We start from the raw sequence: 17,106 nt of genomic DNA on the forward strand, positions 1-17,106 counted from the left end.
ATGAGATTACAATTCAACATAAAATTGTTCTTAACACTGAAACATCTGCAATCATTCTATTTGTGCATGCATGTTAGGACAAGCTAATGTGAAAAAAATGAATACCATGACAAAGGAAATATCTGTCTCTAAACAGAAGTTGAGCAGTGTTGCCTGAAGTCCTTGCTTTGTTACTGATGCTTTAATAGTAAACAGCAGATTAAAAGCTTACTGAATAAGTCTCAGCCTATCTCATTTTAAAACCATATCTCTCCAATGATTATTTCACAGTATCTCTCACTAGCCAGAGAACTGCAAAATAAATCTCAGGTGTGTAGCAGAGAAATATGGCACTGAAGAATTCTGCATAACCAAAGATGTATAGAAACAATAGTTCTGAAATGCTCACATAGAATATCAGGTACTTTAAAGAAATAATTAAGCTTTTCCTCTAAAGAAGACAGAATCTGTTCAAAATAAGAATTCTTGCTTTCTTTTAATAATCTTTATCGAAATAAGTCATAATAAGTCTTATTAAAATAAGTCCCAAAAACACATCTAAAAAAAAAATTTCCAACTATCAATCCAACTAAATTATCATTTCATAATGGTTCCCTTATGGAACCATCTTTTCCATATACATCTCTCTGGAAGTACTGCCTCCTACTTATTATCATGGAAACTACAATGGATATAAAAGAACACAATACAATGAAAAACTTCTCAGCTACAAAATACTCCTTCAACAAGTCACCATAGCTAGTTATGTATTTTCACCAGCAATGAACAAGAGCCTGCATGCCTCACTTGTAAAAATCTGCTCCAGTGGAGGTGATCCATGATTACTGTAGAAATGAACCACCCACCACCGCACTGTGCTCACATCCATTGACTGGTCTCCATAAACATTCAACAAATGTTGATGAATGTCAGTGGGTGCCATATTTTCCGTGTGGAAGAAGTCAATGACACACCTTTTCTCCACACATACTTGCATATCAGATACCATTTTGTCAGACCATCCCCTCTACTGCCATCTGTCACACAGCAACAACATACTGGAATGGAATGGAATACTGGTGGGAAGGTTCAGCCTCTACTGTCATACCACCAACATCCTCCTCTGACATCATGGGCCAACATAATAAAATAGGAGGCATCACTTTCAGAGCTGCCATTTGCATTTAAGACAATATTTTTCCTATGAAAATATTTCTCCTCCAGAAGTTAAGCATTTTCTGTGGATAGTTAAAAATATCTTTAAGTTATTGTACCTGTATACTTGAGACAGAGAAAAAGATTAAGAGAGCAGGATGAAAAAATGTGTTTTTCTCCACAGTACTAGTAAGGACTAAGACAGTAATTCCTTTCGCAATGTATTAAGATCAAAATTCTGAAACACATCAATCATATTTTACTTACTAAATAAAACTTCTAAAAAAACCAACTCCTTATCACTTTACGTTGTCTCTAATTCTTTACAAGTAGATAACTGCATCTGTTGATGAACTACAGAATTAGAGGTGTTTAAATCTAAAAAAAAAAAAAAATAAAAAAAAAAAAAAAAAAGTTTCAACTTCCCAGAAAAATATCATTTACAACTTCATTCACATGGGTACAGAAAACCAAAGGAGTACATGCTTGCAACTGCAAAGGAAAAAAAGAAAAACAAACAAACAAACAAAAAATTAATTCACAGCTAGGATGGGAGCACTTAAGTTAGCTTACTGAGGGCAGAAGTGCTTTTCGCTGAGTTTTATTTCAGAGCCATCTGAACACACTGCCATAAAACGTCTAACTACTTCACATACAAAACATTCTATAAAAAAAGTAATGCAGAAAATCAAACACATTAATACCTAGTACACAAAACATGTTTTGTGATTTAAGCATGAACAAAACAGTTACACTGCAGAGATACCCCTAACACTTCTTTACAGAAAGCCACCAGTTATCAGTTTTCACACACCTTCCCTACCAGCTACAAAAATAAAATAAAATAAAATAAAATAAAATCAGCAATTAAAACAAAGGTTTGTCATCTTACATGCAAAGGCAAGAGAAGATACTAGTAGCACATCATAGAACAACTAAAACAATGCATGTACTCAAAACACTTCATTCCTTTTATCTCCTTCAATACCTCTAGACAGTCACCTACCCGAATCACTCCACCACTGCCAATTCACAGCACAGGAGTCTGAATCAGCTTCTGAACTTGGATCAAAGAATCACCAGGATGCAGCAAGGAGTTCATCAAACCATCCACCACACGAAACTCTGAAAAATAATTGAACAATGTTTTCAAGATGACAGGTATAAATGGCCTTATAAGAAAATAATCATTTCAAATCCACTCATTACTTTGGCTTTAACATCAGAACTAAATACAGAAGACACTGAAAGGGTAATGTGTAACTTATCAATTCAAGAGCCATTCTACAGTTACTCATGAATACCCCCTGTCAAATCTCAAAGTAATATAAATACTGTGCCAAAATACAGAAAAAGCTATAACTGATTATCACATCTCCATTTTACACCAGACAAAACCAAAACATACGCATTGATAGCAAGCTTGAGTTCAAAACAGTTGTTATTTGTGAGAATGGATTTTTAAGAAATTACAGAGTTAACAAAATGCAACTGAAAACAACAGTTTGTGCAGGACCTACACAAGATGACTTTCCTCTTTAAAGGGTGCTTTTTGCTTTGCTTTTCTGACACAGCTGAAGCACATTCTCTGAGAGAGAATCTATACCATCCACACTGTCACAAAAACTCCCACAGACCTCATGGGGAAATACAGCTCCTAGCAACAGATGAGTCCTTCAAAACGCAGCAATTATTTTAATTAACCTACCAGACGCCTTTCATTTAGCTTAACATGAGATTTTATTGAAAGTCTGCAGCCACAGCTATTGGCAAGATGGTTGCTTACAAGTAGTTGAACCTCTTCTGAGAAGTTTTTCTGCCTGGAGAGCATCTGTGGAATATTACCCTATACTCGGTATGTTGAGGACATAGTTTTACTATGTAGCCCTGGCTAGTGAGCGGGAATAATGAAGCAAGTCCAAGATGTATATAGAACACACCCATTGCCTCATCTTGATGACATTTCTTGGGGCCAGTTCAAATCAGGTGACAAAATACAGAAGGAGGACCATAAATTAGAGGAGAGTGGTTTTGTCATGTGCTTTCAAAACAGCAAACATATTCCATAACAAAAAAAAAAAAAATCTAACAAATTCAGGTAGGTAAGTGAAATCATTCTCTAAAGAAAAAAGATCCTGGGGGGGATATCAGATTCTAACATACTATATTATTTTTATAAAGCACTCAGTCACAAAACTGAGTTTAATAATTCCAAAAATTTCTAAGGTTAATGACTACTATTATTGCACATAAGACAACTTCTGTCCCTTTCAGAATACCTACTGTGATTTAGCAATCTCTAAAACCTCCATTCTAATGTAACCATTAAACAGATGAATTGTGTTTCAGCTTTGCCAAGATACTGCTGGTATGATTTCTCAAGGTCTTAAAGCCAGCAAATCAAGAAACCCTGAAGGATGCATGGCTCTAAGGTCATACAGCTACTTCCCTGGTTTGCTTGGGGGTAGAAGGGAGAGAAGAGGTTGTCTTCCTTTATGGTAGTGGAACTTTACTTTGAAATCTTCCTACTGCCTTTCTATGCACAGCCAAAATTTTACATGACCAAAAATACTAACGTAAGTACCATATTAAATGAAGTTCATATCTGGCCAGTAACTCCCTCCACACACATCCCACTCAGAAACTGTTGTTTTATGATGCGATTTGAAACAACTTTCTTGGTTTGTAACTAACAAGAGCAGAATAACTTCCCTCTCCTTTGTCTCACCCTCTTCCACATAAGGTTGAAATTTCAGTTCAGCCACAGATTTAAGTGTCATCCTTCAAGTGGACTGTCCAACATGCTGACTCCTCCAGATGACATGTCCAGGACAGTGACTGCCCCCATCGATTACTGAACAGTGCTTTAATCTGTGACATGCTATATCCGAAGCAGCAAGGACACAATAACTGTAGGGCCATATACACAATGACCAACTGCACTGATTTTTACATGAACGATTATTGTCTAGGTATTATGAAACTCTCCTCCATCTTCTTTTCTCTCTCCCTACTGACAAAGAGAGCTTTGTTACACTAGCTCAAAAGACAGACATCAGTTTAACCTGACTGTCAAACGCAGTGTTTCCTGTGACCATTAACCACTTCCTTGTTTCTAAGATTCAAGTTTTTTCTTTAAGAAAAAAAGTGACTACTGAGGCATAAGTACTACAGGCACACAGTGCTGAGCTTGTCTCCAAAACTAAACATTTAGAAGAAGGAGAAATGAGCATTTTTAAAATCTTCAGAAAAAAATACCTTGTTTTGGTACTTCTTCCCCTAACTTTTTTATCCACAACATGACAATTTAGAAATTAAGTATCTACAGCAGCTACTTCTAGCTTATTCATTACCACATACTTTACTTTAAGTAAAACACAAGCTGCCTAATTAACTACAAGAACTGATTCCAACTCGAAGCCCTGATGAGTGGGTCATTTAGTAAAAAAGCACATGCGTTACATTTGAGATATACTCATCTCAGAAGAGTTATAAACCAGAACTCTTCACAGCTAGACAGATTTTGCCACTGAGTGCACAAAGTCAACTCTTTTAGACAACATCTGATAGACAACAAGTGCTTTTGTGGCTGCAAAGCCAAACATGAGAATACTCAACTTGGATTTTCCTACCACACTTCAGAAAGTCATGCACCATTAAAAAAAAAAAATAGTTATTAATTAAGAAAAGAAGTGGAAAATGCTTTTGTTGTTCATTTCTGGTTATCTGGTTACTTCTGCTCCTTTTTTCAATACTTCTATTGCATGAAAGATCAGAATCTGACTAGCCTCATGAAGTTCTGTACAAGTATTGCAGGAAAGAGAAAGGTAGGGAAAGTGTTGTTATCCAGCACTTCAGATTTTCAAAGAATATATTTTGGTGAATTCATAACCCAAATCCATCTGCTACTTTTGAATAGACTTACTGGACAAAGATTATACACCCAGCATCATTTCACTACATAATTCATACAAAGCCAAAAAACATCATCATACTGCTCATAGCAATAGACACACTGATAGCAGTAAGCAATCACAATGATCATTTCAAGTAGCAAAACTCCTGAGAAATACTCCGTTAAACAAGCCTTAGAGGCTCAGAAAGACTATTAAAAAATGCTTGTTAGTCAGTCCTACTGCATCAGGAGATGTATACAAGCTAGCATTTTGCTTTCACAGGGAACAGAAGAAAAATTCGTTTTCCTCTACACGATTCTCCCCTTCTTCATCCACCATGACAAAAGGAAAGATTTCCTTAAGCATGCTTCCAGTGAATGTCTAGTTCAAACTAAAGGGAAAATAAAGACAAAAATATGAATTTATGAATTCATGAACACAACTACTTGGAAAGCAATAACATTAATTTAGCAGTAATATTAATACATTTGGGTATGAAAAGAACAAAGAATCTTATCCATGAGTGGTTTGTGAAAACAACTAAATACTTTCTGGAGATAATGGAGGATGGATATAATTACAGAAAACACACACCCAAATTAGTTATTTCATATTACAAGAAGTTATTTTGACACATTCATTCTTCACTCATTCCAAAAATCAGTGAGAGTTTATACATCCTTGACTACTATCCTTCAAACCTTAATATATAATTTTGTTATATAGCAATTCACTTTCCTGGAAAGCAAGTGATTGACAGAAGAATGAATCAACTTGCAGATTCTGTGCAAGTGTAGGTACTTGCCAACAAGTAGCTCAACAAATTAGTTTTTTACACAACCTAAAAATACAGAAATTTGACACTGGATCCTACTTTCTTCTCTAAATGAATAACTTCATGACAGAAAAGAAAGGAAGCCCTCCTAAATAGTGTATGTTATTGCACTCAGCTCAGCCTCATCACCGGCTGTGATTTCAGCAAGCATAACTTAATTCCTATCCAAGAGTCAAGACTGATACAAGAAAATTTATGATCTTAGCAGAAAGAGTGATTTCCATTTTGGATATTAAAGTTAGGGATCTTAAAATATCTCTCTTTTTTTCCCATCTTTTTAGATAGACACACACACCCCTCTATATTTATACATATCACAAGACAAATGTGAAGATACATATTTAGTTCACTTTTGTAAACCTTTTCTGCCCAACAGTAAGACAGAACAGATACACAGAAACTGGAGTTCAGTATTTCATGAGTATTTCATGAATCAGAGTCTCTGATTCTTCCCAAAAGAGATAAATACCAATAGGAGAGATTAGGGGGCAGTCAGAAGCAAGCAGAGACAAAAAGAATTTCATTTTCATGTTTTAAAGTGGAAAAAAACCATAAGACAGACAACTTCCAAATTAGAAAAAGTGAACATAGTTAATAATATCTGCACCAAGTATTCATTTGACAGGCAAGAGTGGAAAAAAATTAAGGTGTGACAGTATAAGATACACCTGCACTCAGGTTGAAAGTCATTTCCAATTCACCATGCTCTGAATTGTTACTACAGATATACTCTACAAATGGAAAATATGACAATAATCACAACTGTTTAACGCTTATTTAAAAAAAAAACAAAAAACAAAAAACAAGATTCGGTTGACCTTTCAATTCATAAATAGTCCGTGAATGTGTTTCTTTTAAGATGAACTGTAGTAAATTTTGGTTTGAGATTGGGGAAAAGACTGTACCACGTGACCTTTAATTCATAAGATTAAGTTTTGGCCCCACAGAACTTCATAGCTTCACAACAGTTCCTGTTAAGTATAGAAAAGATCAGCATTAGGGCCCTGCCTTAAGGAAAAAAATTACCACCTCCAGTTAATGCTTAGGCTAATCCTTGTACTACACATGTTGAGAGGGGAAAAAAAAAAGCATAGGCTAGAATATAGCATTCAAACTAATTCAGGACTTGACATATTCTGAGGAGATTTTTTTCAATCCTTGCACGTTGGGGAAAATAATTTTATACTAAATGTATTTTCCTCTGATATGCAACATGACATAACAAACTTGGAGGAGTTATTTCACAGAATCATACAGTAGTTCAAGTTGGAAGGGATCTTAAAGGTCACCCAGTATGAACTCCCTTGCCACGGGCAGGGGAACTTCTACAATGTTTTCCCAGGGCCCCCTCCAAACTGGCCCTGAACACCTTCAGGAATAAAGTATTCAAAGCTTCTCTGGGCAGTCTGTACCAACTCCTCACTACCCTCAGGTAATGAGCTTTCTATAATCATCTAATCTAAACCTCTCCTCTTTTAATTTGAAACTATTATCTATATCCCATCACTACACTCCCTAAAAAAATTCGATTTTTCTGGTAGACCTATTAGGTATTGGAAGACCATACTAAGGTCATTCCAGACCTCTCTCTTCTCAAGGCTGATAAACCCTAGCTCCCTCAGTCTGTGCTTCATAAGAGAGGCACTACAGCACACTGATCATCTTCATAGTCTAATCCAGAAGCACTCAAGAGTTCCACATTCTTCTAATGCTGGAGGACCAGAGCTAAACATACTACTCCAGGTGGGGTCTCATAAGAGCAGAGGGGTAAAAAAAAAAAAAAAAAAACAAAAAAAATCACCTTCCTCATCCTTCTGGTCATGCTTCTTTTAATGCAGTCCAGGGTACCATTGGCTTTCTGGGCAGCAAGCACACTGCCAATTCATGTCCAATTTTTATTTATGTTTAAATCATCCAACACTTCCGAAACCTTATCATCACAGCTACAATTTATTCATTCATTACCCAATCTGAATTGATGTCTGGGATTGCCCCAATCCAGGTGCAGGACTATGCCCTTTGTCTTGTTCAGCTTCATGAGATTCACATGGGTCCACCTCTCAAGCCTCCCAGGGCTTCCATCCTCTGGATTGCATCCTTTCCCTCCAGTTTGTTGACAATACCACACAGCTTGGTGCAAACGTATTGAAGGCTATTCAACCTCACTGTCCATGTCACCAACAAGTTAAACAGCATTAGTTCCAATACCAGCCTCGGAGGAACACCATTCATTACTGGTCTCTACTTGGACATTGAGCCACTAACTGCAACTCTTTCAATGCGACCATCCAGCCAATTCTTTATGTACTGAGTGGTCCATTTATCAAATCAACATGTCTCTAGTTTAGAGACAAGAATGTCCTTCAGAACAGCATCAAATACTACTTGCACAAGATCAGGTAGTTCAGCTGCTCTTCTCTTATCCACCAGAGCTGTAACCCCACTGCAGAAGGTCACCAAATCTGTCAGATACGATTTGCCTTTAGTGAAGCCATGCTGGATATCCCCAGTCACCTCTTTGTTCTCCACATGCCATAGCATACTTTCCAGGAGAATCTGCTCCCCAACCTCACTCAATAGAGATGAGAGTGACTACTCTGTTGTTGTTGTCTGGATCTTCCTTTTTCCCCTTGCCAAAAAAAGGTGTTATGTGCCCCTTTTTCAAACCCTGGGAACCCTGGGAAACTCACTTAACTGCCGTAAGTTTCAAATTAGATATGTGGTAGCTTAGCAACATCCTCATGAAGTTCAACAAGGCAAAGTGCAAGGTCCAACACTTAGGTCAGGGCAGTCACAAGCACAGATACACTTTGAGCAGAGAATGGCTTGAGAGCAGCCATGAGGAGGATTTGGGGATGCCTGTTTTCAAGTTTTCCAATGGATTACATGCACCAGTACCCTAAAGTGCCAAAACCCATTTTATATATCTCAAGACTGAGAATTCTACTAATGCATGATCACTACAGCCCAGACTTTCTCCAATCTTGACATCCCCAGTAGGTTCTTCCGCCAGGAAGCAACAGATCTGGCAATATATGTCCCCTAGCACAGTTTTCTATCACCTGTAATTTCATAGATTAAAGACTAGGATGTACAAATAAACTACTGGCATGAGAAATTGTTTTTTTAGCTGCTTAGGGATATTTTCAAAACTATCCATTTGATACATTACTACTCCAGTGAGTAAGTAACAAACAGCAAAGCTTCTCCTGCAGAAGCAATTTTTGCTAATACTAGTATAAATGAAAATCAGTTCACACAAACTAGGTCAAATTTTTCTCATCTCTTTAAGAAACACAGTGTAAGGAAAAAAAAAAACGTAAACTTAACATTAGATCTAATGGAAAGAGTTTTACTTGCAACAATATGAAAATACTTTTCCTCCTTACAATAGAAAGGAAAGAAAAACTCGCTCTTCTACATCATTGCCACTCTACTCTCCTTAGACCATCAGATAGAAACACATTATTGGAGTCCATGACTGAGTGAAAGAATATCCTGAATCAGCAACGGAAATTCAAAAACCAAGTCAAGTCACACTGAGTTTAATCCAAACTACAGAATTCTACAGAAAGACTATGCCTGAATTTTCCCTACTCACACTTGCCTTCCATTTAATATTGAGCTCAGACAACCAGTACAACAAGGAGGACACAAGGAAGAGACCTGTCAGCCTCACCTCAATCCTTAAGAAGGTGACAGAGAAATCACTTCTAGTCACAAGAAGGACCCAGAGAGTAGCAATCAGTGGTGCAAAGTCTAGTTTGCTGGAGGTCAGTAATGAGAAGAACACCCCAGGGATCTATAGTGAGTACAGACCTGTTTAACTTCTTCATTAACAATCTAGATGATGGGGCAAAACACATCCTTGTCAAATTCATGGACAAAATGAAAGTAAGGGCAGTGGCTTACTCACTAGAGGGCCATGCAGCCATCCAGAGGGAACTCAATAGGCTGGAGAGACGGGCTGACAGGAACCTCGTGCAGTTCACCAAGGAGAAGCGCACTCTTGCATCTGGGGAGGAATAACCTCAAATTGGACTGGAAAACAGACCTGTGGAAAAGTGCCTGGAGGTCCTGGTAGACACCAAGATCAACAAGAGTCAGTAATGTGCCATGATGCTAAAGCAGCAAACTGTATTCTTGGCTGCATTAGGCAAAGTACTACCAGCAGATCAAGAGATGATCCTTCTCCTCCTCTCAGCACAGGGAAGGATGTATCTAGAGTGCTGTTTCCAGTTCTGGGCCACTGAGTACAAGAGAGACATGGGCATGCTGGAAATAATCCAAAAGACAGTCACATCAAGACGAAGGAAGGAAGGAATTGGAGGAATTGAGCATCTCTCCTGTGAGAGGCTGAGAGAAGGGATCTCACCAATGTCTCATCCACTGAAGGGAAAGTGCAAACAAGATGGAGCCAGGCTCTTCACAGTGGTGCCTTGGACTGGGACAAGAAGCTGTGTGCACAAACTGGAACACAGAAGGTTCCCTCTGAGTACCAGGAAGCACTTCTGTGCTGTGCAGGTGACAGAGCACTGGCACAAGCTGCCTCTTAAGAGATCTTCAAAAGTTGCCTGAACACAAGCATGGGCACCCTGCTCTGGATGTCTCTGCTTGAGCAGTGGCTGGACCCAGAGGTCCCTGCCTATCTTGACCACTTTGTGATTCTGTAAAACATACCATGAGTCCAATCAGTGACTGAAGCAGTAAAAGACTCTGCAAGATACTGGAGGAAACTTCTTTCTAATTAGATTGACTTGCTCACTTCCAGTGCAAAATCTCTGCATATAAAACAAGGAAACTGCAACAGGAAGAAAAGAGGAAGCATCTTGTCTCCTGCTGGAGAAAATTCAGCATATCACAGGACTATGCATTCCACACAGATTTTCCAAACTTAGACTCCTCCAAAGTAAAGGTGATAATTATTATTTTTGTTTTTACTCTGAGCATTAAAAAGATGCATCAAAACAAACATTTTGAAAAAGAGTTGTTAATGGCTCACAACAGCACAACAGCACACTCAGGTAGTAAAATTCACCGGTCAAATTTTACAATTTAGTCTGCCTTGGATTCACATGGTTGAAGTCAACCATGACAAAAAGCACCGGAGGCAACAGTTTGGAGGGAAAAAAAAATAAAAATAGTTAACCATTCCAAATCTCAGTTCTGCAGATACTCCAGGCCACAAGAACAAGCAAAGTTATAGTCTATGTAATGCTATGTCAGCAGTTGTACATTTGAAGGTCAGAACTGGAAGAAATACCTATAGGATGTGGTCTAAGTGAAAGACAACCTTTTCAGCAAATACTGTAAATATTTTTGTGACAAAAATATTAATTTTCATAAATCTAAAGTAATGCTTTATATGTTAGTAACACCTAGCTTTACATTCATTAAACAAACAAAACTATATCATACAGAAGAGACCATCACCCCTAACATGTCAAACTGTGGCTGTTGTGGTTTTTTTTTTTGTCTTGGTTTGTCTTTCATATAAATAAACTAGGAACTAATTCTTAAATTCAAAAGCAACCAATACCAGAAAGCACTTTATCAGTAAACATTCCTGGTTAAGAATTTTAGCTTTTCAGGTGGTGTGGACTAATACTATATATATTAATATATATAATATAATACAAATATATAAATATAATATTAAGGCTAAAATAATCCTGTAGAAAATGAATACCAAGTTTTGATTCAAAACCTTTTTTTTTTTTTTTTTTTTTTTTTTTTTTTTTTAAAATAGCGAATAGATTTGTAAAAAGAAACAAAGTTGTGAAATACACAGTTGGGCCACTGCATCTCCCATCTGTCCTACTGCCACTCCATATCAGATAGACCTACTACTTAGAGAAGGACGCAACTCATTCCCAATTTTAAGAAGTGAAACAATTTATGCCATGTTAAGTCCTTGTAATTAAACAACTACTGGGGAACGTTTAGCTGCTCAGATGTAAAGCAAGTCTAATAGTTTGTATGGATGAAACCAGTGTCTCTGCAGACCACATGAGATATGAATTCAAGTTAGAATGAAATGCATACCTAACATAATTCTGATAATAAGAAACGGATAAAAATTCCACAGAACTCTCTTCTATCCTGCTTGCAAATCTACAGTCAGTCTTTGACAGCCTAAGGAGAAGGGATACTTTCAAAAGGAAAACACTAGGAAGGATGAAACAAAGCATAACAATCAAGATGCTATTATAAACCAGAACATAGAGCTGATTTGAGTTGCAAACTATCTCACGAAGGGTAAAATTCACAATAAGATAATTGTTACAAAGGGTAAAATTCACAATAAGATAATTGTTTACTTAAGGTGTTTTTAGAGAGAGAGACTCACTAAATATGAGAAGTTGGCTCTACAATGCTACCAATAACATATACATGTTAGTAGAAAATCTGGAGTGAACTCCAGAGGAAGAATAAATAAATCAGTGGACTCCATAGTTTTGTTTACCTATTAAAACTATAAGTGATGAGAACTGAAGTTGTTCAAACAAAAAAAGGACAGAAGTAAACCATGGACCTGATGGAAAATTTCTTCATGTCATTACTTCTGATACTTTCTAAAATTCAGTAGCTACAGGACAGAGTTGCAGCCACTGATAAATATGGAGAGGAGTAGAAACAATGGAATGTATCGTGCTTGAACAGGAAAGGCTTTCCTATGCATAACAGGACCAACATTTGTTCATAAAACACAAAATTTCTTGGTTAGAATGAAGACAGCTGCCATGCTGCAGACAATTAAGGCAGGGAAAGAAGACATTTTCATTCCTATTTATGCTCTCTACAGAATCTCTCCTAGCTATACGATATATACTGATAGAGACTACTACTATACTGAAGAGAGCTGGTGAGACCAGACAAAATAATACATCACAGTCAGGGAAAACTGGTAGAGTGGCAAAACAAATCTGAAAGCACACAAGAACTGAAATGAGGTGGACCTAAACACACAGAAGTAACTGCAGAAATTCTTATGGACTGTACATATTGTCTCAGCACATGAACACTTTCTTGGTAGCATCATTACCATGGAAAAGCTAAAGACTTCAAGAAGCAACAGGGAATTCAAAAGAGAAACACCAACATTTCTTCCTTCCGTTCAGAAGACAAGATTAGCAAGATTGCACTCCACTTCAAGACAGATCTGTTAATCTTGCACACCTACACACACATTTATACAAAAAGAATACAGAAATTACTATGGCTTCAGCTACAGCCAAGTTTTAGGTGAAACTATCTCATTATTTAATGCTTGATTTAAATAAATCCATGCTTGCCACAGCTATGAAAATACTTCCTCAACTCCCTCCTCCTTCAGGGTGCTATCACAAGACAGAACAACACTGAAGACCTCATGTAAAAAATTAACCTCAGTGAATTATCTAACTGTATGACTAGTAGCAGAAGAAAAAAAACATTCAGAAAGTACAAACAAAACTGCTTTAAACATACACGCTGTTTCTCTGGGTTAGTTTAAGACAGCTACAAAATTAAAGTTTTCAAATTACTTGAGAGCAGAAGCAAAATCTACAAATTTAGAGTTGGAAACTGAAACAAAGTGACCACCACCCTCTTTGCAAACAAGGAAGTAAGATACAACAAAATGCCCTCTACCATGAGTTTGCTTCTTTATCATAAAATCCTGCAATACATGGAGCTATTATTGAATGTTTTCACTTCCCATCTTGAGAACTTGCTGAAATTGCAGAGTTAGGGCAGAAGTGAAAAATTAACAGCAGGAGACATTAACAATGCTGTTTCTCTACCTGCAATATCAAGCAAATACATACATCTCTCTTCAGAAGGTAAAGAAAAGCATGTCACCAGCCATAACAAATTAAATAAATGGTCTTATATGCCGTGCACATGCCTAAATATTCAAAAATTAAAATACTCTTTTTCATATACAACACCCCTACTGATAGCCTTTAAGTTCCCATTTCAGTATACAGCACGTGTTAATAAAAAAAGCAAAGGCATAGGGAAATGAGCAGCAAAGAAAATACCAAAAGCCTAACCCAGCAATTAATACTTAATACTACTCTCAATACATACAACACTAAGTCCTTTTAACCCCTCAGTTTGTGAGGGTAGGGGAACAGATTTGAAAAGCATAGCTAACATATTCTGTTTTGCATGAGTGTGAAATTTTTATTCATTTGACATATGTTGCTTCCTGAATGAATTTAATATATTTTGGTATTCCAGCACAAAACTGCTCTCATCATATTTGGCACTTCATGTACAATGTAGCCAGGAAACCACTCCTTACACTACTCAGCCATCTGCAGCAGATAGTAAAGGTTTTTAAACAAGCAAGCTGCACTGTTGTAAATATGCAGTATTTCAGTATAAAAGTTCTCATCTGTTAACTAGACTTTTCCCGCAGATAAATTCATGAAACACATAGCAGTACAACACAAATTAACATGGTAAAGGGGAAAGAAAAAAGAAAATTTCCATCAGAAGATCGACAGTTGATTTTTTTTTTTTGACAATGTGCAGTCTGTATATTAAAAACAAAAACCTGATGTCCTGCTTCATATGCACCCCACTCCAAAAACATAATTACCAAAACTTCTAGCTAAAATTAGGACGATCAAACAAAGGTCAGACGAACATAGTAGGCTCAAAAAAATAACAGACTGAGAACCAGAAATCAGAGACTGGAAACATGAGAGGAAGAACTATACCAAATACCTTGAAGCTAATAACAAAGCACATAAGCTGCCCAGAAAACTCCTGCACCACATCTAAACAGGTTACACAACTCAGCTGGTGGTGAAAGTAATACAAGCGGAAACCCACTCACAGAACACAGTTTAAAAGACAGGAGTGCTTGCAGAGGCACATATTCAATCCCCATTAGGGACTGCTCTATTGAAAAAAAAAAAAAAAAAAAACAACCAGATACTACTACAAACACAAGTATAGATGCATTCTGAAAGACAAAATGCTGTAATGAAATGCAGTGCTTAAAGAAACAGAACATGCAAAAGGAGTTTGAGTTTTCTTTAGAATGCTCTGTCTTAAAGAATGTTTCTGTCATCATTCCGCTGCCCATCTCAGCAAGTCAGTTTATTTTTTGCCTTCCCATATGTTTTTACGAAATGTTGTACTGGAAAAGCAAGTTTATATTTGCAGTTAAGCTTTAAAAAGCACTTTTTTCACGGTTTCGGTAAGGAATAGCCAGTCTATTTCAATAAAGAGAATTAAAAATAAAAATCAGTATTTTCCAGATTCAATGTACCTTCTCCTTCTAGTTTACACAATAATAATGATACATACTAGGCCAAAACCCCTCTCAGCAGCATTAGTGTCTTGGACAAACAAAAGAATGCCTGAACTTTATTTTTTTCTTCTTATACATTCATACATAATACATAAATCCTCATCTGTATCAATCAGCAATTACAATTTTGGTATACAAGAATTACTTTTCTTTGCCTGAGCCATGGTTCTAAATACAAGACTTTTCAAGAAGTCTCCCATGCGGTGAAGCACTATTTTTCTTGACCCGTATTTAGCTTTACTTTCAGAACATGCAACTTCAGTTTTGCCAATTTGTAATCTCTTTTCACTCCTAACACAGTAACTAAGCATGTAAGTGAAGTTATTTTTCTCTTCATGTACTGTTGTGTTACTCCATGCTAACAGACTGTGATCAGACTTTAAAAAAAAAAATCAAAAACCACAGTAAGTGGTTTATTTTAATGCATCAGGTGTTCTGAAGATAAGAAAATGTTAGAACAAAATTTAAAATATGTTTTCTTAAGTGGTTTCCAATGTATTTTTTGTCTCCTTAGATAGTGAGGAGTAGTAGTTTACAGTTCACAATTAAAAAAATAATAATAATTGAAGAATTATTTGGAATTTAGACAACTACACTGAAGGACAAGTTCTCTAACCAAATTATCAAAGTTGTTAATACAGCTTAAATAGAGAAAAAGTTTTCACCAATAAGAAAGCTTAAACAATTCATTCTTCCTTCCCATCACAGTGCAAATTACAGCCTCAAAACTTCCACTTAACTTCCCTAAATCCCATGCTTTTTTAGTAGGAGGAAAATAGTTACTTCAGTGGCACCAAAGAAATATTTTAAGAAGTAGGGCAGTGTTTTACTAATTGGCTGCTGACGTAATAAGCCTTTTTTCCTCACACTAGGAAAAAGACCTGAAGAAGACAAAGTGGAAATTCCAGAAAAATTCTTAACTGTGATTTCAAATAACTTTAATTATCCAATGGGTACTTCTCCCCTCAGACGCTTCAGTGATGAAAAACAAGTTTATACAAGTTTCAGGAAAATTAATAGCATTCCCATGCTAAGGTCATTCCAAAAAAGATATTTCAAATTCAGAAGTTGAAATATAACACTATTCGTATTTAACACAAATTGAATATCTTGTTATCTATGAATCTGAAGTGATTGAACACCTAATTGAATTCAGTAGCAACAGGCAGGGACTTACTACACCTGGGACAGATGGAAGTGAGTGCACTGTTTCTGAAAGTCTGGGTTACAGTTTGCTGCTTCGTGACCAGGTTTTTTGAAGTAGAGGTAAGAGAAAAGTAAGAATGAGATCTAAAAGTAACTGTGAGTAGAGATTCACTTCTCTTCCATCTTGTAATCCTGTTTTAATTCATTCTCTTTACAGGGCCATGATCTTTCCCATGAGTTGTCACAGACTGCTACTGTACAACCAATTCAGTAACAGCAATGTCATGAAGGAATACAGAACACTGGAAATCCTGACAATGCCTCTCCTTCCTTTTTACCAGTACCGAACAGGAAAACTCCACAAAAACATTTGCCTGCTCCACCTTTCTCTAGTAAAAGCAGCACTGCAAGAAGAACACAGGAATGCCACAGTCCTCAGCACCTTTGCTTTGCTTCAGTGAAGCAAGACAAAAGTGCTGCTTGAAAAGATGAGGAGCTCACTCAGATAAATACAAATGAAAAAGTAAATTTGTCTCATCTAAATCTATTAAAGGTCATTTTAATTTTACCTTGCTTTTTTAGTTTTTGTATTGTCTATGTTTTAAATTTCTTAGATGAAATTTCTGGTAAGAGACCTGAAGTATGGAAGTCTACATTAAGAATAATGCACTGGAAGAACAGGATTTTGTAACACCCACAGAAAGCTCCCTCCTATATAGAACATTGTTTCAGGAAAAAAAAAATCTCTTAAAATAAGATGCCAATGATGCACTGTAGTTAAACAA

General features: G+C 36.6%; 1 protein-coding gene across 4 annotated transcripts in view; it reads right to left on the bottom strand.

Annotated features, from left to right (window-relative positions):
• Window positions 1-17,106, bottom strand: part of ERBIN (erbb2 interacting protein) — a 110,727-nt gene that overhangs the window by 86,133 nt on the left and 7,488 nt on the right. For all 4 annotated transcript variants that reach the window (XM_042825871.1, XM_042825867.1, XM_042825870.1 and 1 more), the window contains exon 2: window positions 2,141-2,259. The gene's annotated coding sequence lies outside the window, so the exon portion shown is untranslated. The remainder of the gene's footprint in view (window positions 1-2,140; window positions 2,260-17,106) is intronic.

Source organism: Centrocercus urophasianus, unplaced genomic scaffold (assembly GCF_019232065.1).
Source record: "Centrocercus urophasianus isolate 14NV4802_14NV808 unplaced genomic scaffold, USGS_Curo_1.0 seq_25, whole genome shotgun sequence".
In the NCBI taxonomy this organism is placed as follows: Eukaryota; Metazoa; Chordata; class Aves; order Galliformes; family Phasianidae; genus Centrocercus; species Centrocercus urophasianus.